This window comes from Natator depressus, chromosome 14 (assembly GCF_965152275.1).
Source record: "Natator depressus isolate rNatDep1 chromosome 14, rNatDep2.hap1, whole genome shotgun sequence".
In the NCBI taxonomy this organism is placed as follows: Eukaryota; Metazoa; Chordata; order Testudines; family Cheloniidae; genus Natator; species Natator depressus.
Genome location: NC_134247.1, coordinates 33,610,230 through 33,632,566, shown reverse-complemented (window position 1 = coordinate 33,632,566; position 22,337 = coordinate 33,610,230). Strand labels below are relative to the sequence as shown.

General features: G+C 50.8%; 1 long non-coding RNA gene across 1 annotated transcript in view; it reads left to right on the top strand.

Annotated features, from left to right (window-relative positions):
* The window catches only part of LOC141998772 (uncharacterized), a 34,234-nt gene extending 14,750 nt beyond the window's left edge, over window positions 1–19,484 (top strand). The window contains exons 2-3 of the long non-coding RNA XR_012641919.1: window positions 10,847–10,946; window positions 18,649–19,484. This is a non-coding gene — a long non-coding RNA (uncharacterized LOC141998772). The remainder of the gene's footprint in view (window positions 1–10,846; window positions 10,947–18,648) is intronic.
* The last annotated feature ends 2,853 nt before the right edge of the window (window positions 19,485–22,337 follow it).

Sequence of the window (22,337 nt, the reverse complement as noted above, 5' to 3'; positions counted from 1 at the left end):
CAGACATCCAGCTCCATAAAGGAAATGCAGGGAGGGGATGGGGGACCAGGAACTTCCCAGGAGGGAAGGGTCAGGCCTCCCCAGTCCGAGATCCAGGTGCCAAGATGGGGGGATGCCCTGAACTCAGACCGAGTTCTAACTGCGGAAGACAGGAGTTTCTTCCTAGAGATGAAGCACTTGGAAGCGGAGGAGAAGTGCTTGGAGGTCGAAGTTCTTAGAGCTGGAAAGGGCTAAGCTGGGTCCACCAGGTAACCCTAACAGTCCTTCTCCAGGTACCGCTCCCCATTCCAAAAAATTCCCCACATACAAGGTAGGCAATGATACAGAGGCCTTCTTAGAACATTTTGAAAGGGCCTGCCTTGGGTACAACACCCCTACAGACCAGGATATGGTGGAGCTGAGGCCACAACTCAGTGGATCCTTAGCAGAAGTGGCAGCTGAAATGCCTAAAGAACACATGAAAAAGTACAAACTTTTTAAACAAAAGGCCAGAATTAGAATGGGGCTAACACCCGAGCATGCCCGTCTGCGGTTCAGAGCCCGAAGGTGGAAACCAGACATGGCATTTTCCTGACACGCCTACCAGACTGTAAAAAATTGGGATACCTGGATATGAGGAGCAAGTGTTAAATCTCAGGAAAATCTGTCTCTCCTCATGCAAATGGAGCAGTTCTTAGAGGGTGTTCCTGAGGAAATAGAAAGGTACATCCTAGATGGGAAGCCCCAAACTGTAATCGAGGCAGGGGAGATCAGAACCAAAATGGGTGGAGGTGGCGGAGAAGAAGAAAGCTAGTAGCAGTTGGAGAGGATACCAGAAGGGGCAACCCGAGACAACACGCCACCATCAGGGTCAGCCCAAAGCTCCACCTCGCAAGGAGGAGCCCTCCACACAGCCAGGGAGACCCCAGATGCCCTCTCGTCCCACCACCCCACTCTCCAACCACCCACCTCGCCCCAGCCCATTGTCAGCTGGGTGATGCTTCAAATGTAATGAGCTGGGGCATGTGAAGGCCAACTGCCCCAAGAGCACCAGCCAACTGCAACTGTTCAGCCCGGGGTCCCACCGACAGCCTTCAGGCCCAGATGCTTTGCAAATACCCCCAGAGCGAAGGGAAACTATGAGTGGGCAGGAGAAAGATTACTGTGTGGAGAGACACTGGAGCACAGGTGTCAGCTATCCACCAATCCCTGGTGGACCCCAAATTTATTGACCCAGAGGCCCAGGTGACAGTGCAACCCTTTAAGGCCAGCTCTTTTAACTTGCTGTCATGACCATACAGCTAAGGGTAGCCTAGAATTCCTCCTTACCTGTAAGGGGTTAAGAAGCTCAAATAACCTGGTTGGCACCTGACCAAAAGGACCAATGGGGAAAGATGATACTTTCAAATTGGGGTGGGTGGGAGGCTTTGTTTGTGTGTTCTCTTGGGAAGCAGAGAAGCACCGGGTCAGAAAATTCCTTCTCCTATAAACCATTCTAAAGTGAGTCTCAATCTTTCAGAAAGAGTAAGTAAATAAGGCAGGGCATGTTAGATTACCTTTTGTTTTCAACTTGTGAATTTTCCCTGTGCTAAGAGGGAGGTTTATCCCTGTTTTTTGTAACTTTAAAGTTTTGCGTAGAGGGGACTCCTCTGTGTTTTGAATCTGATTACCCTGTAAAGTTACCTTCCATCCTGATTTTACAGAGGTGCTTCTGTTACTTTTTTTTTATAATAAAGTTCTGTTTTTTAAGAATCTGGTTTACCTATTTGGTTGGTATATTATTCTCAAGCCTTCTCAGGAAGGGGATGTAGGGCTTGGGGGGATATTCTGGGGGAATAGGAATTCCAAGTGGTCCTTTCCCTGATTCTTTGTCTAAATCACTTGGTGGTGGCAGCGTACCTTCCAAGGACAAAGGATTTGTGCCTTGGTGAAGTTTTTAACCTAAGTTGGTAGAAATAAGCTTAGGGGGCTTTCATGCAGGTCCCCACACCTGTACCCTAGAGTTCAGAGTGGGAAGGGAGCCCTGATACTTGCCTACAGCCAGGTTGCCTGTCCAGTACAAGGACTGGTCAGGAATATGGACTTTGGCAGGCTATGATGATTATCCCATTCCCATGCTGCTGGGAGACGACTTAGCCAACCATGTGAGGTTAACAAAATGGGTGGAGATGGTCACCCGCAGCCAGGGCCAGCCCACAACATTTTGGCACCTGAGGCGGGGACCTCAAATGACGCCCCCATAACCCCTCGCTTGGGCCAAAACTTTGAAAGGTCTCAATTCTGCCTTCTTCCTGTTCTACTCCTGTCATAAATATAAAGGTAAGGGTAACCAACTTTCTGTATACAGTGCTATAAAATCCCTCCTGGCCAGAGGCAAAACCCTTTCACCTGTAAAGGGTTAAGAAGCTAAGGTAACCTCACTGGCACCTGACCCAAAATGACCAATGAGGGGACAAGATACTTTCAAATCTGGAGGGGGCAGGGACAAAGGGTTTTGTCTGTCGGTGTGATATCTTTGCCAGGAACAGATCAAGGATGCAAGCTCTCCAACTCCTGTAAAGTTAGTAAGTAATCTAGCTAGAAAATGCTTTAGGTTTTCTTTGTTTAATGACTGGTAAAATAAGCTGTCCTGGATGGAATGTATATTCCTGTTTTTGTGTCTTTTTGTAACTTAAGATTTTACAGAGGTGATTCTTTTACCTTTTCTTTAAATAAAATTCTTCTTTTAAGAACCTGATTGATTTTTCATTGTTCTTAAGATCCTGTAGTATCATCAATGTCAATACATTCTAGAAAATGCTCTCTGACCGTCACTATTGCAGGGACATTTTCACTAGGTTCTGTTGTTGTTACAAAACGCACCATTAAAGTCATTTGTTCCATATGGCTGATGTCAGGTGTGCAGTCCAGAATAACAGAGTAATATCTTGCTGACTTCAGATCTGCCACAATCTTCTGTTTGACTTTTGTTGCCAGTAACTGTATGATCTCATTTTGAATTGTTTTTCCAAGGTAGTGGTGTATGTATATTTCTTGGGTGGTGACTCTTCTTAGATACTCCTGGAGTACAGCATCAAACTCAGCCATCAGCTCCACAATTTTAAGGAAGTTTCCATTGTTTGGCACATAAAGCTGACCTGAAGTGCCACACAGTGCTAGGTTTTGGGTAGCAAGCATTCTCACCATGGCAATGAGCCTTTTCAGAACGTTTTGCCAGTAAAGAGACTCTGATGCAGTCTTCTCTTGATGCTGATCATCTATGGCGGCCTTTAACCTTAGTCTCATCTCAAGCTCTTTCCACCTATAGATTCATAGATATTAAGGTCAGAAGGGACCATTATGATCATCTAGTCTGACCTCCTGCACAATGCAGGCCACTGAATCTCACCCACCCACTCCTGCAATAAACCTCTCACCTATGTCTGAGCTATTGAAGTCCTCAAATCATGGTTTAAAGACCTCAAGGTGCAGACAATCCTCCAGCAAGTGACCCATGCCCCATGCTGCAGAGGAAGGCGAAAACCCCCCAGGGCCTCTTCCAATCTTCCCGACCCCAAATATGGCGATCAGCTGAACCCTGAGCATGTGGGCAAAATTCACCAGCCAGATACCCAGGAAAGAATTCTCTGTAGTAACTCAGATCCCATCCCATCTAACATTCCATCACAGGCCATTGGGCCTATTTACCATGAATAGTTAAAGATCAATTAATTGCCAAAATCATGTTATCCCATCATACCATCTCCTCCACAAACTTATCAAGTTTAACCTTGAAGCCAGATAGGTCTTTTGCCCCCACTGCTTCCCTTGGAAGGCTGTTCCAGAACTTCACTCCTCTGATGGTTAGAAACCTTTGTCTGATTTCAAGTCTAAGCTTCCTGATGGCCAGTTTATATCCATTTGTTCTTGTGTCCACATTGGTACTGAGTTTAAATAATTCCTCTCCCTCTCTAGTATTTATCCCTCTGATATATTTATAGAGCACAATCATATCTCCCCTCTGCCTTCTTTTGGTTAGGCTAAACAAGCCAAACTCCTTGAGTCTCCTTTCATAAGACAGGTTTTCCATTCCTCGGATCATCCTAGTAGCCCTTCTCTGTACCTGTTCCAGTTTGAATTCATCCTTCTTAAACATGGGAGACCAGAACTGCACACAGTATTCCAGGTGAGGTCTCACCAGTGCCTTGTGTAATGGTACTAACACCTCCTTATCTCTACTGGAAATACCTCGCCTGATGCATCCCAAGACCGCATTCGCTTTTTTCATGGCATATCACATTGGCGGTTCATAGTCATCCTGTGGTCAACTAATACTCCAAGGTCCTTCTCCTCCTCCATTACTTCTAATTGATATGTCCCCAGCTTATAACTAAAATTCTTGTTATTAATCCCTAAATGCATGACCTTACACTTTTCACTATTAAATTTCATCCTATTACTATTACTCCAGTTTACAAGGACATCCAGATCCTCCTGTATGATATCCCAGTCCTTCTCTAAATTGGCAATACCTCCCAGCTTCGTATCATCCGCAAACTTTATTAGCACACTCCCACTTTTTGTGCCGAGGTCAGTAATAAAAAGATTAAATAAGATTGGTCCCAAAACCGATCTCTGAGGAACTCCACTGGTAACCTCCCTCCAGCCTGACAGTTCACCTTTCAGTAGGACCCGCTGTAGTCTCCCCTTTAACCAATTCCTTATCCACCTTTCAATTTTCATAATAATCCCCATCTTTTCCAATGCAACTAATAATTCCCCATGTGGCACCATATCAAATGCCTTACTGAAATCTAGGTAAATTAGATCCACTGCATTTCCTTTGTCTAAAAAAACTGTTACTTTCTCAAAGAAGGAGATCAGGTTGGTTTGGCACGATCTACCTTTTGTAAAACCATGTTGTATTTTGTCCAATTTACCACTGACCTCAATGTCCTTAACTACTTTCTCCTTCAAAATTTTTTCCAAGACCTTGCATACTACAGGTGTCAAACTAACAGGCCAGTAGTTACCTGGATCACTTTTTTTTCCTTTCTTAAAAATAGGAACTGTGTTAGCAATTCTCCAGTCATACGGTACAACCCCTGAGTTTACAGATTGATTAAAAATTCTTGCTGATGGGCTTGCAATTTCATGTGTCAATTCCTTTAATATTCTTGGATAAAGATTATCTGGGCCCCTGATTTAGTCCCATTAAGCTGTTCGAGTTTCACTTCTACCTCAGATATGGTAATATCTACCTCCATATCCTCATTCCCATTTGTCATGCTACCATTATCCCTAAGATCCTCATTAAAGACTGAGGCAAAGTATTTGCCTATGTAATGCTCTCTGGTGATTTGCTGCCTTCTCATGGCATGCCAGATTTCTAGCCAGATTTTTCCAGTCCTTTGTTCCTGTAGAACCCAATGTGGCTGGAACATTAGACTGGAAGAGTTTGCAACAAAAACAGTATGCAGCATTCTGGGGTTTTGAGTACATAAGCCATGGCCTCTCCACTTTGTCACCATTGGGGATTTCACACCAGTAATGTGTTGGATGGAAACTTCTATTTTCATGTCTTTGGGGAACATGAAGTTTTTCACTTGCTGTGGCCCATGCAGTACAAGGAAGTCCCTCAGGCTACTGCTCAAGTGGGTCCACAGTCCTGGATCATCTAGACTTAAGGAACTAAACTCAGCAGCAGCTATTTCTTGCACCTCCACCACACTCTGATCTACACTTTTCTTCAGGAATGTGCATGGTTCCATCCATTTGAGATGGAGATATGGATGCTGCAGTTGCTGCCAGGTCACCTGCACTCTGACTAACTGGAAGATCAGGCATCTCCTCACCACTCACATCCTCACTGGGGTGGGAAGGCTCACCATGAACATTTGTGTCTATGTATCTCAGGAGAGCTCCTTCCGGCTTAGACAGAAAAGCTTCCTTTGCTTTCTTTCCTTTTCTGAGTGCTGCCCCAGAGGGGCGTTTTCTTCTTTCACTCATGACTGCTATTCTGTGCCAGCTATAGTGGCTCTCAACACTCAACTGAAGGGGACAAATAAGCAGGCTGGTAGCAGGGCCTGAGTGAGGGAAGATATCAGTGACTTAAGGGCCTAACTGGCTCCTACTACTTCAGTTGACGGCCTGTTCTCCTCAGGGAAGCAGCAGGAAACAGGAAGCTCCCTGAGGAGTTGGTGTTAATCAGTCCAGGCTCCTGGGGATGCTAGAGACATACATAAGAGGCTCCTCCTCCTCTCTCTCCCTGCAGCTCCTGCTGCTTTCTGTTATTGCCTCTCACCTTTTCTCCTGCCTGTCTGTTATGTCTCTTGTGCCGTCCTTCCTTCAGCACAGCACTCCACCATCTCTGTGCATCTAGAACAGAGAGAATACATATGCACCAGCCGCAGACACAATTTTCTACACTCTGGGTCCTAGTGGTGCCCCCCCAGTCAGCAGAACCTTACAGCTAATAAGGGCAGGATGAAGGACAGTGGCTTCAGCAGATGTTACTGAGCATGCTCAGTTCATGTGAGCATGCTCAGTACACGAGACGTAGCACATTCCTACAGGGAGCAGTTTCATGTACTACACCTGGCAGGAAACTGACTCTGCACCAACGGCCCCTCCTCACCTCATCTCTGCTCCCGGGCGGGGTTCTGCGAGTCCTGGAGCTGCTGCCCTTCCTGACCGACCCCAGTCTCTGGCTCTCACAGCCCCCCCGGTTGCTCTGACCCTGCAGGGCACCAGCCGAGGACCCAGCCCTGGGGTTTGCTGGCTGTGTCTGCGCTCTGCCCCCATCCCCACCCCTTAGTGCCCACCTGCCGCAGTCAGGGCACTGCCCACCCCGGGCACACAGCTCCAGAGCGCATCCAGCCAGCTGTGTCTGTGCTGGGGCAGCAGCAGGAGTAGGGCTGGGGGGCTGAGCTCCCCACAGCTGATCGGCTCCCAGGTCCCCCCGCTCCTCTGCCATACCCCAAGCTAAGAGGCGCATGGCAAGGCTGTGGGGTGTGAGGAGTGTAGTGCCCAGGCAGCTGTCAGTCAGGGTTCGCTGGCAGGATGACTATGAACCACCAGTGTGGTGTGACTGCAAAGCAGGCAAATGTGATCCTAGGATGTATGAGGTGGAGCTAGGGAAGTGTGTGGATGTCATGCTGCGAGGTGCTGGGGAGACCTCCTCTGGGATGCTGGGCACAGTCCTGGTTACCCATGGCCAAGAAAGATTAATTCAAAGTGGCCCAGGTGCAGAGAAGGGCTGGTAGGATGGTCGGGGGCATGGAGGGCCAATCTTCTGAGAGGAAGCCAGAAGACTTGACTTGTTTAGCCTAGGAAAATGAAGGCTAAGAGGGGATGTGTTTGTGCTCTATAAATACATCAGAGGATGCGGGGAGCACCAGGGAGGGAGAAGAACTCTTCGGGCTAAAGGACAACGTTGGGCAAGAACACATGGGGATAAACTGGCCATGAACAAATTCAAGCTGGAAATGAAAAGGTTTCTAACCTGGGGGCAAACCACTTAACGCATGTTGAGAGACAGATGGACAAATTAATGAGGGGGACTGTACTATGAGATTGCATGTGATGGTGGGGGGAAGGGGTCAGCTGGCCTAGGGATCCTTTCAAGTTCCTGTTTTATGTTTCTAAAGCACATGCTTCAGTGCAGGGTCAGGAAGGGATCCCCCCAATGCATTCTGGGGGCTTGGGGTGTTGTTAGTCTGTTTCCTCTGAAGCATCCCCATGGCTGGTGGTGGGCACTAGTCAGTGTGGCCAGGGCTCAGAGGTGGCACTGAGCATTCTCTCTCTCTCAGGTGCTAGGCTGGCTGGTTCCTGCTCCCATGCTCAGGGACTGTCTGGTCGCCATATGTGGGGCTAGAAAGGAATTTTCCCCCAGGTCAGATTGGCAGTGACTTCAGATTTTCACACCTTTCTCTGCAGTGCGGGTCACGTATCTCCAAGTATATCTCACTTTGACATTCCCCTGCCACTGGTGGGGCCTCAGACACTGGTGCACCTCAGTCCCTCCTGCCTCTGCCTGTGGCACACAATAATCTAGTCTCATGTGGGCTGTGAAATTTTGGTCTAATTCTGATTGTTGGGCTTGGTGCGTAGGGGTCTTGTGATATGCAGCAAGGGAGACCAGATGATCTGGTGGTCCCATCTGACTTTAAACTCTGTGACAGCCAGAGTGGGGCATAGCTGGGGTAGCATACATGCAGTGGGCAGGCTGGGAAAATTGGCAGGGGGCAGCATCGCCGGTGGCAGAGACCACACTCTCAGCTGTCAATCCACTCTGAACTCTAGGGTACAGCTGTGGGGACCTGCATGCAAGACCCCCTAAGCTTATTCTTACCAGCTTAGATTAAAACTTTCCAAAGGTACAAACTTTGCCTTGACCTTGAACCGTATGCTGCCACCACCAAGCGTTTTAAACAAAGATCAGGGAAAGAGCCCACTTGGAGACATCTTCCCCCAAAATATCCCCCCAAGCCCTACACCCCCTTTCCTGGGGAAGGCTTGATAAGAATCCTCACCAATTTGTACAGGTGAACACAGACCCAAACTCTGAAAAATGAAAAATCAATCAGGTTCTTAAAAGAAGAATTTTAATTAAAGAAAAGGTAAAAGAATCACTCTGTAAAATCAGGATGGTAAATACCTTACAGGGTAATCAGATTCAAAACATAGAGAATCCCTCTAAGCAAAACCTTAAGTTACAAAAAAGACAAAAAACAAGAATATACATTCCATCCAGCACAGCTTATTTTACCAGCCATTAAACAAAAGGAAATCTAACACATTTCTAGCTAGATTTCTTACTACCCTAACTGAAGTTCTGAGGCTGCCTTCCTGATCTGTTCCCGGAAAAAGCATCACACAGACAGAAAAACCCTTTGTTTCCCCCCCTCCAGATTTGAAAATATCTTGTCCTCTCATTGGTCATTTGGGTCAGGTGCCAGCTAGGTTACCTTAGCTTCTTAACCCTTTAGAGGTGGAAGGGTTTTGCTTCTGGCCAAGAGGGATTTTATAGCACTGTATACTGGTTACCCTTCCCTTTATATTTATGACAGGTTCCATGCAGAGACAGGGGGTCTTTTGGGAGGTGAGAGTCCAGGACAGACACCTCCACTTCTGCAAAGCCCAGATCCCTTCCTCATGTTTAAGGCTGATTCGTTCTTTCCTCTTCACATACTCCCTGGCCACCCCCATGGTCCAGGGTCCCCTCACACCCAACTCCGTCTCCCAGTACTGTGTCCTTGAGGTGAACCCCTCAGAGCCCAGCACGCAGGGTTCAGAATCAAATCTCTTGAGACTTTCTGGTAGGTTCTTCCACTCAGAATCCCAGTCCATGGATTTCTGATCTGGATCCACCACAAGCCAGGGATACGCCGTGTCCAGGTCCAGGATCGTGTCCTCTGCAGAGAGATCCAGAGCATCAGGGCAGAGTCAAGGTGTGCAGCAGGAGGGAGTCAGAGCATCAGGGCAAAGCCCAACCTGGGCAGGGGTGAGAGGTGGAGGGGCAGAGACATTCAGAGGCGGCAGCAAATACAGCCCCTGGGGAGAGCCCCCCTCAGTGCCAGGTGCTAGAAGGAGAGAGAAGCATTGACGAAAGACCTAATGTAAGGCACCTAATACAAGATCGGGGAAAACCCCTAATGTAATACAGCCTGAACATTTGCAGTGGCTTAAGCAGCTGCAAGAAGACAAAACCACTCTCCAGTATCGGGTCAATCAAGCTATTAAACAACTAAATAAAAAATGCATGCACAGAAGCATACTAAAGCAGCCCTATGGGAAACAGGGGATCAAGTTATATGCCTCAAATTGGGAAAAAGGGGCCACTCCCTAAAATCAAAATGGACAGGTCCCTATTCCATAATGGACTGCCTCAGCCCACTGGTATACCGTATTGAAAAGGATGAAAAATTAAAATGGGTACATGTTTCACAAATTAAACCTTTTGCATGATTAATAATGTCTTGAACTTTTTACAGGCAGGAACTCCTGGGATTCAAAACATAAGACGCTGCTCAACCACTACTACCGCCAAACCCATAAAACCTCAGTATGAGGTTTGGCAGTCCCTATTCTTGGGGGCCTGTATGTCCCAGATATTTAAAGCTATCGTGGGAAGCCCACCTCCAGCTCTCCCCTGGCCAAAAATAATTCCCCTACCACATCCTTTTTGGTAGGCCAATGATGTGGGGTAATCTTTGGAAATGATTTACTCTGGACGTCAAGTGGGTGGGTCCATACCCCATTGTGAATCGCATCTCCCCGGTAGTGTACCAGCTTCAGCTACCTGGTAAATTAAAATGGGCACATGCCAATCAGCTCAAAACGTATGTTTCTCCCAAGGTTTCCGGTCATGGCATCGTGGGCCTCGGCTGTGGACCAGCCGCCTGCCTGGACCATCTGGGTTTCCAGGTGTCCATGGAATTATCTGAATAATCATAATTATGAGGAGGAAAAATACCTCCAAAGGCTCTCCCTAGCTTGAGCTGCTAATGGGGCCTGAGCCACAGTGTGGCATAAGGCTGGAGGGGAGGTGCCTTGGAGACAGTGCATAGTCTGGATAGACACAGCAGGGCCACACCTGGTGGGTGGCCCCGAACATCTCCTGGACCTCATGGGAACAAATCCTGTTCCTCATGTGGTGGTCTGGAGCGGAATGGGAGGCCCTTTGACAAGCAATAGCAGTCCCTGATCCCTGGATGCAATATTGTTGTTGTGACCTCCTAAACCAGGCAAACAACATCCATAACGGAAGCCAGGAAGGATGGTAACGGGCCGACTAATGATTTAAAGAGTTTTTTGTATGTGCTTCAGTTTCCCCAATAGGTGCACTTATGTTGTTCTTTTTCTTTCCCTTTTGCTTTGTTAACAGGACCAGGCAGTAATAGTGAGAGCCCAGGGACACCCTGAACAGGAGTGGTGGAACCGCTCTTGCTGCTTCAGGCCTGCAGAATTCGTCAGGGTGAAACAATGTATGTATGGTGGCACATATCTATGGAAATCCTCGGGTTTCTGACGTTTTTGGCCTCCTTTGTTAATTTTACCACTGTTTAGAATTAGCCATGGTGGAAGAAAAGGTCAAGTATCCATTGGCAGGGGGTCAATTGTAGCACATCATCTTGGGAATGTGGCACCATGTATAACCTAGGTATTTTCCCAGGGGTGGCCCCCTGCCGAGAGCCCCCAGTCCACTGGCCCTGCGTATCCCTCCCCAATTGGATCCCAGATGGGATTAACCCAGAAGGGCTCCTTACCTCACCAGGCAACACCACATGGGACAACGCTATGTCCCATCGCCGTCTGAACCCCCCCTCCCAAAGAGTTTGTTTCCACCTGGGAACAATGGCCCTACCTTTGGAGGAGGAAGATCTCCATCCATACTGCCAGCACTTATGGTTCCACTGGGAAGGAGAAATCTGGGAACAATGGCTCGAGCGGACTGCCAATGGGAGGGTACATGGGGAGGTTTCCAATGTCACAGAAGAGTTCAATATGCCATCCAAATCAATGCTCTGCATTGACAGCTGGCATCGGGCTGTGGTTGCAGTATTGGTCCCTGGATCTTGTAGGGTTCAACCTAACCCCCACAGTTCCAAATGTTGGTATATCACGTATATCACCCACTCATCCACACACATGTCCAACCAGCGTGGGGAGGTAAATATTACATGCCCTGAATGATTTCCAGCATCCATTCTAAATTGTAGCCTCCTCCGCTTAGCCCCTAGTCTTCAGGGAATGACTCTAGGAAGGCACCACCGCATCTCCTGCCACCAGTGGTGGTGGCAGATGTTACCAGCCACCAAATAGGAGGTGGCGACTCAACGCTGGATCCTCCTTAATGCCACCTTGGGAGCTTTAGACATTTACCTGCCTCTGACATGCTTTCAGGTCCCAGCCTTCTTTCCCAATTGTACCGGGGGGCCACCCTCCAACTTACCCTCCTTACGCAGATGTTGTCCTTGTCCCCCGCCCCTGAAAAGACAGACCTTAGTGAGCTCCTTGTGGGATGGGGCCAATTCGGCAGCTAGTATTTGAAATATTCAGCAAGGGGCCATGAGAGACGAACAGTTGGAACAATTGGAAAAGGCCACGGGGCTGGTCACAAGTGCAGATCTCACCCACCTTACAGTGGTCACCTCCGCCCTCAAACATACTGCCGAATTGGCCCTCCACATGCGGGATACCTTGCAGGGGCGGATTGAGACCATAATTGAGGCTGGGGACCAACTAGCCTGGGATTCGGTGTGCTCCCAGCTCCAACAATATTTGACCTAACAAGTCCATAGCATCCAAGAGGATGTGCTCCATGGAGCCTAGCCTGGGGAAATCCATTCCCACTCAGGGATTCCCCGGGAACAGTGGCCATTTCAGTACTCCTGGAAACTCACTAATTGGAAGTGCACAGGCATAGCCTGCTCCTTCGCGGCCTTTGGCCCCATGAAAGGAGTGTGGGCTCCCGCTATAAACCTTTGGGAAGGCTGCCTCTGGGACTGGGTGGTCCATCGTGATGTGTGGGAGGTGGCTCCCCACAATGACATGGCTAAGCAGTATGTGCTGACTGCAGCCCTGACTATCAGCACATATGGATTGCAGAGGGCAACACCTAGCAGCTGTAGCTTATGGAGGCCCCTCAAATGATGTGTAAAGAAAAGGCAATGCCAGGCTGCTTTCATGAGGTGAGTCAACACATCTGCTGGGAAGGGGAGGCATCGGGATATGCCCCCACCAAGGCATATCTGTTTACCAATACCTCCGCGAGTGTTTGGAGGACCACCTACCCCAGGGTGCCCCTCAATTTGCGGTTGCAATCTCAAGTGCAAAATTTTTTGGTGCATTGGCCCGCTGTTATCCAAAGTAGTGTTAATGTTTCTAATTATATTGTGTTTAATTTTTCACGGAGTCACCGGGCAATGCTCTGGAACTACTCCATATGAAGCCAGTCAGGACTCTGGGGGAGCCTCCTCCCTGTGAGCAGACTGTCTTCAGGGCAAGAAGCTTCCACAGCTTCCACCTTCCTGGTTCTGACCTCGGAGTATTCAGCATCCCCTGCCCCACCGTGCGCTTCCCACAGCGAGTCCGCACAGGCCGGGCTCCTGTGGAAGCCAGTGGGCCCTGCACCCCAATTCCGCAATCAGATGTGACTCTCAGCCAGCCAGTAAAACAGAAGGTTTATTAGACAACAGGAACACAGTCCAAAACAGAGCTTGTAGGTACAGACAGCAGGATCCCTCAGTCAGGTCCATCTTGGGGCAGGGAGGCCAGACCCCAGATCTGGGCCTCCCCCCATCTCCCTGGCCAGCTCCAAACAAACTCTCCCGCCCCTCCTCTTGCCTTTGTCTCTTTCCCAGGCCAGGAGGCCACCTGATCTCTTTGTTCTCCAACACCTTCAGTTGGCACCTTGCAGGGGAGGGGCCCAGGCCATCAGTTGCCAGGAGACAGGGTGTCAACCATTCTCTGTGCAGACACCATCACGCTGGCCCTCTAGGGCTCCACAACAATCACACACCCTTATCCCAGCACCTAGACACTTAAGAAATGCATAGGGAAAACTGAGGCACACACAGAGTATTCAGAGAGAACATTAAAAACAGTCCCACTTCGTCACATCTCTCCCCCCTTCGAGACCGAACTGAGCGGGGTCACTTTAGCCGGTGACCTGGGGAAGTTCGACCCCACCAATGTTCCCATGGATGCCCCAGCATCTCTCCTATTCCTTGGTGGGAGTTACACCAGGCCCTTCCAGTTTCACGCCCTCCCTTAGGTCGGGTGTGCTCGATGGCACTCGCAGGCCGCATGTGGGAAGGTTTATGCGGCCTGTGCCCTTTTGCCACCCCAACACCCCTGGGGTTCAAACTGAGATCGGGTCTTCTCCTAGCTCTCCAGTCTGGAGGGCTGTGATTCGGGTTCTCTTGGTTAAGAGCCCCCATCTTGACCTTGGCCACCCTCAGACCAGGTGTGTCTGTCACCAGCAGCTCGGCATCAGCCCCTTTCAGTTGGTGCAGCCACGTATGAGAAGAGTGGTCAGTATACACAGTAAAGCGCTGCCCAAATAGATATGGCTGCAGCTTTTTAAGGGCCCGCACCATGGCCAGGCCTTCTCTATGGCCCCATAGCTCTGCTCCCAGGGCAGCAGCTTCTTGCTCAGGTACCCAGTGGGGTGTCTCTCCCCCTTAGCATCAGCTTGCATCAGCACCACGCTGTAAAGGGCTTGGCAACATCCGGGTTTACCAGATTTACTGGGCCCTGGATTAGAGCCTCCTTCAGCGCACAGAGAGCCCTCTGGCGCTGCTCAGTCCAGACCACCTTGTCTGGCTTACCCTTCTCATATAGCACAGTGATGGGGGCAGCTGGGGAGCTAAAGTGGGGTAAAAACCTCCGGTAGTGCCCTGCCATCCCGATAAAGGCCTGGACCTGTTTCTTGGTCTGGGGAACAGGCCAATCTCTGATCATCTTCACCTTGGCTGGCTCTGGGCTTGGGCAGCCGCTCCCCACCTTGTGGCCCAGGTACAACACCTCTGCCATCCCCACCTTAAACTTTTCAGCTTTTACTGTCAGTCCTGCCTCCTTGGGGCAGCCCAGCACCCTCTTCACCTGGGACATCCATTCCTCCCAGGTCTGGCTAAAGATACAGCTGTCATCAATGGATGCCAGGGCCAAGTTCTCTATCCCCCTCAGTAACTGATCCACCTGGCGCTGGGAGGTGGCCGACGCCCCCTTGAGATCGAAAGGCAGGACCAGGAACTCAGAGAGCCCCAAAGGGGTGGAAAAGGCAGATTTCAACCTGGCATCTGGGCCTAAAGGCATCTGCCAGTCGCCCTTGGTGAGATCCATAGTAGAGAGGTAATGAGCCCCCCGCAGCTTGTCTAGAATCTCACCAGGCCTAGGCATGGGGTAGGCATCGGACACTGTGATGGCATTAAGCTTCCGATAGTCCCCACGGAACCGGATCAACCCATCTTTCTTGGGGACCAGCCCCACGGGTGAGGCCCATGGGCTATTGAACAGCTGGATCACCTCTAAAGCCAGCATGTCCTTGATCTCTCTCTCCACGTTCAGGGCTGTTTTCCCAGTGACTCTGAATGGGGGACACCTGATGGGAGGATTGGCTCCCATCTCAGCGAAGAGATCCACCAGGGGGTCTTCCCCCTTGCCCTCGCAACCGTCCCGTACCAGATCCAGGGGTCCCCTCACTCTTCTCCCATACAGCAGCTCGAAAGGGAAGAACCCTGTGGATTCCTGGGGCACTTCCCTGTACTGCAGGTGGGGCAGGTACTTGTTCCAGTCCTGCAGATGTTGATTCATAAAAGTCCTCAGCATCATCATCATGGTCCCATAAAATCTCTCCACCAGCCCGTTGGACTGAGGGTGATATGCAGAGACCCGGGTGGGCCAGACCCCACATTTCTCCCATAAGTCCCAGAAATTGGACCCCTCGTCTGTAAGGACCTTGCTGGGGACCCCCGCACTGCTGAAGATGGTCAGCAGTGCGTCTGCCATGGTGTTTGCCTCGGTGGAGGACAGAGCCACTGCCTTTGGGTAGTGGGTGGCAAAATCCATCACCAACAGGATGTATTTCTTCCCTGACCAGGTCGCCCTGCTGAGGGGCCCCACTATGTCCATAGCCACCTTCTGGAAAGGTTCTTCTATGATGGGCAGGGGTCTCAAGGGAGCTTCACTCTTATCCCAGGCCTTCCCCACGCTCTGGAAGGGGTCACAGGACCTGCAGTCCTGCTGGGCTGCGTCACAGACTCCGGGCCAGTCAAAGTTCTGCCACCGCTGCTGCCTGGGGCACTGGATCCCCGGGTGTCCTGAGAGAGGAGCATCGTGGGCCAGGTACAACAGCCTGCAGTGGTACTTCTCAGGCACCATCAGCTCCTGATCTCCCACAGTTCCACTTCCCCTTGGGGAACCCATTCCCGGTACAGGAATCCTTCCCCCACAGGAATCTTTCCCTGTAGCCTTCCGCAAGGGGGTTTGCAGTGCTGTGGCCAGCAAGTTCCCTCAGCTTCTCCAAGGAGGCATCCTTCTGCAACTCGGTCTGGAATTCAGCTGCTGGGGAAGGGGTGGGGACCTGTTCCCTCTCACTGGCTGGGCCTGGGGTCACAGCCCCGCTGAGCCCTGTCCCTGGTAACTCCCTCCTTGCCATAGGATAACTTCCCAGCAGCGCGTCTGGACCAGGCAAACCTGGTTGGCAGCTGACCTGCCCTGCCTGTGTGTCCCCCCACTCAGCTGGGGTCTCAGCTCCCACTATGCTCAGCGCTGCCCTGGCTGTCCCAGTGGGGCTAGGCACCGAGCTCGCTGCTTTGGTCACAGCATCAGAGCCAGCCTGAGCCCCCTCTCCAGTGTGCAGGGGGGCGGGGAGCATCTCTCTGTCCTACTCAGCCCCAGGGCTCTGGTTACAGGCAGGAAGGTATCCCAAGCCTAGCAACTCCTCCTCTCTGCCAGCCAGGTCATTTGCATTTTCACTTTCACTGACCATTTCCGTCTTAGCCAATTGTTTCCCTGGATTCAAATTAAAATCCTCGGTCGTTACAGGAGCAGGGCCTGGATCCTGTCCCAAAGAGGCACAGGCATCCCCCAACAGGACGTCATAGCCGATATCCTGGAGAACCCCAACTACCAACCAGCCTGACCCCTCCTGTGTCTGCACAGGGATCTGGGCCATAGGCAGGGCAAGGGGCTTCATCCCTGGGACCTTCACCCAGGTCACACAGCCCCTCAGCATCTGGTGGGGCTGCACCACCCGGGGCCTGACAACAGTTCTTTCTGTCCCAGGGTCTTGCCACCCCAGGAACGTCTCCCCATTGATGACCACCTTCTGCTCCCACTGGGGGGTCCGAGGGGCCTGAACCCAGGAGACTCCACGCAGACATATAGGCCGGGGCCAGGAGTGGAAGCCTGTCCACCACCCCACCCATCTGGCTGACAGAATCTATGGCCTTGGGACCCAGCAAGAGAGCTAGATACCAGGGCTTTTCCGCAGGGTCCCCCTGGTTCAAATCGCCAGCCTGCTCAAAGGCAGTGAGGTGGGCATCCACATCGCCCCCCTCCTTAACCAGGGGTAGCAATTTAGTATCGAGATTCCCTGCAGAGCTGGCACCCCAGGGTCTATCCCCACTCACCCCTGGGAAGTCCCCTATGCCTCTCCGCTCCACCATCGCCAGTTCATGCTGCTGCTGCTTCTCCTGCAGCTCTTTCTCAGGCTCTCGCTTTCTCTCACGGTCCTCTCGCTCCTTCGGACTGAGCTCCAGTCCCATGTGTGTCTGACCCCCCGATGGGGACCCCAATTGTGAAGACCCCAGTCTGGTCGGGGACAGGAGTCTTGGGGATGCCTGGCTGCTGCTCCAGGTGCTCCCAGATTCTCTTGTAGCCCCATCTGGGTCAGGAATCTGCTCCTTAGATCAGTCATCATCCTCCAGCTGCACGATTAACTGTGCTTTGGTGAACTTTCCAATGCATAACCCTCTCTTTTTGCACAGGTTTACAACGTCCTTCTTAAGGAGATGGTGATAGGCCATCACTTCACTGTTCCCAAGTTGCTGTGGACTCGCAGGCCTGTGTGCTCTCAGCTCCCCATGGTTTCCAGGAGGAACCCCTAGTGTGCCAGCCCTTCTCCAGGTCATCACCTCTCCCCCAGGGTCAAGCCGCAGACTCCTCTGCCCTTGAGACTGCCCACCGCAGTCCCCAGGGGGACTTCATTACTGCAACAGTCCTTCTCGCTGGTCACACACTCCCAGGGGTTAAGCGTAGCTCCTTCGCCCCCTGAAACCGCCCCTCTCTGAGCCTTCAGCACACCTGGTCCTCGTTAATCCCCCTTCATTTTACTGCTCCCCAGTCACTTACTGCAAAAAGCGCCATTCACGGGGTGCAGTACATCCCATCACTTGTCACCGGGCAATGCTCTGGAACTACTCCATATGAAGCTAGTCAGGATTCTGGGGGAGCCTCCTCTCTGTGAGCTGACTGTCTCCAGAGCAAGAAGCTTCCACAGCTTCCACCTTCCTGGGTCTGACTTTGGAGCATTCAGCATCCCCTGCCCCACCATGTGCTTCCCACAGTGAGTCCGCACAGGCCGGGCTCCTGTGGAAGCCAGAGGGCCCTGCACCCCAATTCCGCAGTCAGATGTGACTCTCAGCCAGCCAGTAAAACAGAAGGTTTATTAGATGATAGGAACACAGTCCAAAACAGAGCTTGTAGGTACAGACAACAGGATCCCTCAGTCAGGTCCATCTTGGGGCAGGGAGGCCAGTCCCCGGGTCTGGGCCTCCCCGCATCTCCCTGGCCAGCTCCAAACTGAAACTCTCCCACCCACCTCTCGCCTTTGTCTCTTTCCCGGGCCAGGAGGCCACTTGATCTCTTTGTTCTCCAACACCTTCAGTTGGCACCTTGCAGGGGAGAGGCCCAGGCCATCAGTTGCCAGGAGACAGGGTATTGGCCATTCTCTGTGCAGACACCATCACACTGGCCCTCCAGAGCTCTGCAACAATCACACACCCTTATCCCAGCACCTAGATACTTAAGAAATGCATAGGGGAAACTGAGGCACTCACAGTATTCAGAGAGAACATTAAGAACAGTCCCAATCCGTCAAAATGCCCAATGTTATTCTTCCATTGATGCACACCCAGGAACAACTGATTGTGTTCCAAACAGATGCCTCCTCCTTTACAGTGTTGCAGCACATGTTTAATCTGGAGAAAGCTGCCTTTGCCACAGCCATCCGGAAGTTGCAAGAGGCCGAATGGGGAGGAAGGGAGAAAGGAACGGGTTAACTTGATGCTCCACCTACGTCCGAAGATAAGAAGCTGACTCCAGCCCAAGGCCACTGTACACAACAGATTCTCTGCTACCTGCCAAGAAAGATGGGAGCCTAGATTCCAACCCCGACCAGCCGTGAGAAAGGAGAATGGAGCTGAACAGAACTGCAGGGGCTGCGAAAACAAGTGAGACAGTGAAGGCCAGTGAGGGGGAAAACAACAGTCTCGCATTCCTGAAGCCTGTGTGTTTGGGAAAGCTGAGGAAGCCAGTTTGGACTGGTACAAAGAGCACGGGGGACAGAGGTCCCTGAACGAAACACTCCCAGAAGAACCCAGGGCTTAAAAATCCTCTCAAGAGCCAAAGCAAGTCAGAGATCAACAGTGGACCCTGGACGGCCTGTGCACAGGACAGAACTCTCGTCCACCCTTCCCCCTCTTCTTCTTACCAGTCGGGCTTGGCCGGCCCTGGGTCAGCAGTTCTGGGGATCGACAATGAGGCAGGAGATGGGGAGCAGGAAGGATGCTGCAGACCCCAAAGCTCCTGCTGTTCCCCAGGGTTTAGAGACCTCCAGAAAGAGCCACAGCCACCCCCAGCTGCCATGGGGTCCCTGCACACTCTACAGAGACCCCTGGGCAAACCTCTGAGCAGGGAACTCAGGGGTAAATCCAGGGGGCTCGTTTCAAACCAGCACTTCCAGAACTGAGCAGCTGGAAAACCCATGAAAGTGAGGCCATTGGAGCCACCTTCCCAGCCCCACCCGACATCCGCTCCTGTTACCATCCCTCCACCTCCCTCACGGAGACAGGCCAAGATTGCAAATCACACTGGGTGAAATGTCAGCCCAGTGAAGCCAATGGAGACTCGACAGTGACTTCAGCAGGCCAGGATTTCACCCATTGTACGCTGTTTGGCATGCATTTACCTCTCACATCCTTTGGAAGTTCCTCCAGTTTCAGGGGGTTTATACACAACCTTTCCTTCAGTCCTAAAAAAACATATCCCCTGTTAGCGCTCCGCCTGGCTCTGAAATAGACATAATTCTGCAAAGCCTGCACGAGGAACAGAATGGCAAATGGAACAGAGAAGTATGCACATAACTGCTCAATACACTTTGCACGTCCTAAACAGAGAAAAGGAGAAAAATAATCAGTATCCACTTCACTTAGTCAAACTCTGAAAAACTGTTCAATGGTTTTCTCCCCTGTTGTATCCCAGACTTTCTTCACATCAGGGCCATTTCCTCTCTGGATGGTGAAAGGTTTGGAATTGCATTAGTCTCAGAGCATGATCTGGCTAAAACCTCTCCGGGCCTGCCCTGCTCTTAGTCTGTGCTATCCATATCGTTTATTTTCGTTCTGCTGAGGCAGATGTTTCTGTAATTAAGGGGGAAACTGACTTCCCATTACCAGCCTGATTGAGTCTCTTACCCGCAAAGCACAAAAAAAAGGAACAGCAGCCTCACCTTTGGTGGGTCACATCTCAGGCCAAGAGAGAATTTTGTTGTCAAATTTGACAGGAATTGAAGAACACTAATGTCAGAATCCACACGGGCACACGGGTTACAACACCGAGCATTGCAGCGCCTAACCACCCACTGGAACCCACCCACCCTAGGTTGAGCACCCACTGCCCAGGCTCCCCACACACTGAATGGGGAGAGACAGGTGCCTAAGAATGGGATCCGCGAAAGTCAGCACGCTAGGTAGGGACCCACCTAAGCCAGCCAGTGGGAGATGGCAAGGAGAGGGGTGAGTCGTAAGCACTGTTCCCTCTAAGCTGTGAGCATGTGTGCCCGCACACAGATCCTAAACCCCGCGCACACGGCGAAACACTGCATGCACAAAAATTTGCACAGAAGAAATTTTTTGTGCACAGGGCCTGTCAAAAATTTGAGGGAACATTGGTCGTGAGCCCCATCCATCAAAGGGTGTCAGGGGCCTAAGTCAAGCCTGGAGGGAGATGCCTGTCTCCACTTGGGATCCACCATCCTGTCCCGGAGGCAGGCGTCTGAGTCCTTTTGTGGATCTGGGCCAGACCTCCCAGAAGAACTCAGAGCATCTGAAAAGTGCAGCACCAAAGAGCTATTGCCAATGCACTTCTGGTTCTGTTCTTCGGATCTGCTCAGAAGTTTTGCAGAGCTCTCATGCAGAGAGGACCCATCATGAAAGCTCCTAGGACTCCTGTCTAGAATAGCCCCTCATCTTTACCTCTTTGCTCCTCACTGCAGCTTGCAGTGGCTGTGGGAAGCTAATGGATGCTGGCACCCAAAAGACAGAAATACTACAAAGTTAGTGCTGACTGTTTCCTTTGGCTATAAGTGACGCCTACGTCTACACTTTAAATAAGGGATGTGGGGGTCACAAAAGTTATAATGCTGAACTCTGAACCGTTTGTGATCCCTGTGGCCTTCTGCAGCATCAGATACACTTTCACAAACAAAGTTACAAACTCCTGGTTGGACAGACCCCAGACTGCTGTGCTAAGAATCCTCACTCTCACATTACGCCTATTTTCTCACAGCCTTACCTGCACAGTAGCCCCGCATTAGATCTGGGCTATCAGTTACCATGCTCAGAAAGTGCTGGGATTAGTCTGTGGTGCTGGACAAGGGCTTCCTCTGCTCCCGTCCTCCCCAGGGCTGCTGCTCTGGGCTCCCGCCACAGAAAGCTCCTGGTCTTGGCACCCTGGTGCTATCAGACAGGGCCAGAGTGGGGAATTCTGGGGCCCTGTGCTCCATGGAGATTCTCTTCCCTCCCCCCCTCTTCTTCCATACACCAGACATAGCATGTGATACACACAGTCTGTAACTAGGAGAACATCTCAATTTATTAATTGCTTGTGTAACTGCAGAACATGTAACCAGCTAGCTGGACATTTGGCCAGGACTCTAAATACAAATGTTTGTATAAAGATACAGACAGACATGTGGGAATCAGGGAAGGAGCACTCTCTGTCACAATCTTCCCTTTCACACCTAGTGATTTCAGGGTAGGACCCTGGATTTGCTTTCTAGCTGGGGAGTGGAAGTTTTCTGCTCATGGCACACGCACACAAGCTTGAGCTCTGTTCCCTGGAATGAAAATGAAATGTTTGTGCCGGCCAAGCCCAGATAACATGGTCCATTTTCAAAGAGATTTGGTGGCTTCCTTTTACTGGAAGGAACCTTCACAACCTCAGTTCACCATATGATTTGCATTGTTGTTTTCACTTAATCCAGCAGGGTACTTAAACGTGCTTAAATCCAAGCACTTCAGCAGTTCCATTGATTTCAGTGGGACTACTCACATGCTTATAATTGAGCACATGCTTAAGAGTTTTCTGGATTGGGGCCTTAATATCGGACTATATTATAATAAATAATAACACTATTCAGCTCTGTAATGTTAATAGCAAAAGTGAGTCAGTTGTGAAGCTTCGATCCAAATTCAAGTTCCTAAACTTCAGGTCCAAACCCAAGCCACTTCACACAAGTGTTGGGATTTGGAGGTCTGAACTGGCCCCAACAGAAAAATAAACCTGAGCGGTGAAGTTGAAATCTGGACCTAGAGCTGATCTTCCTCCTGTTCTGTGTCCCAGTTGGATTCTGTGTCCCAGTTTTGGGT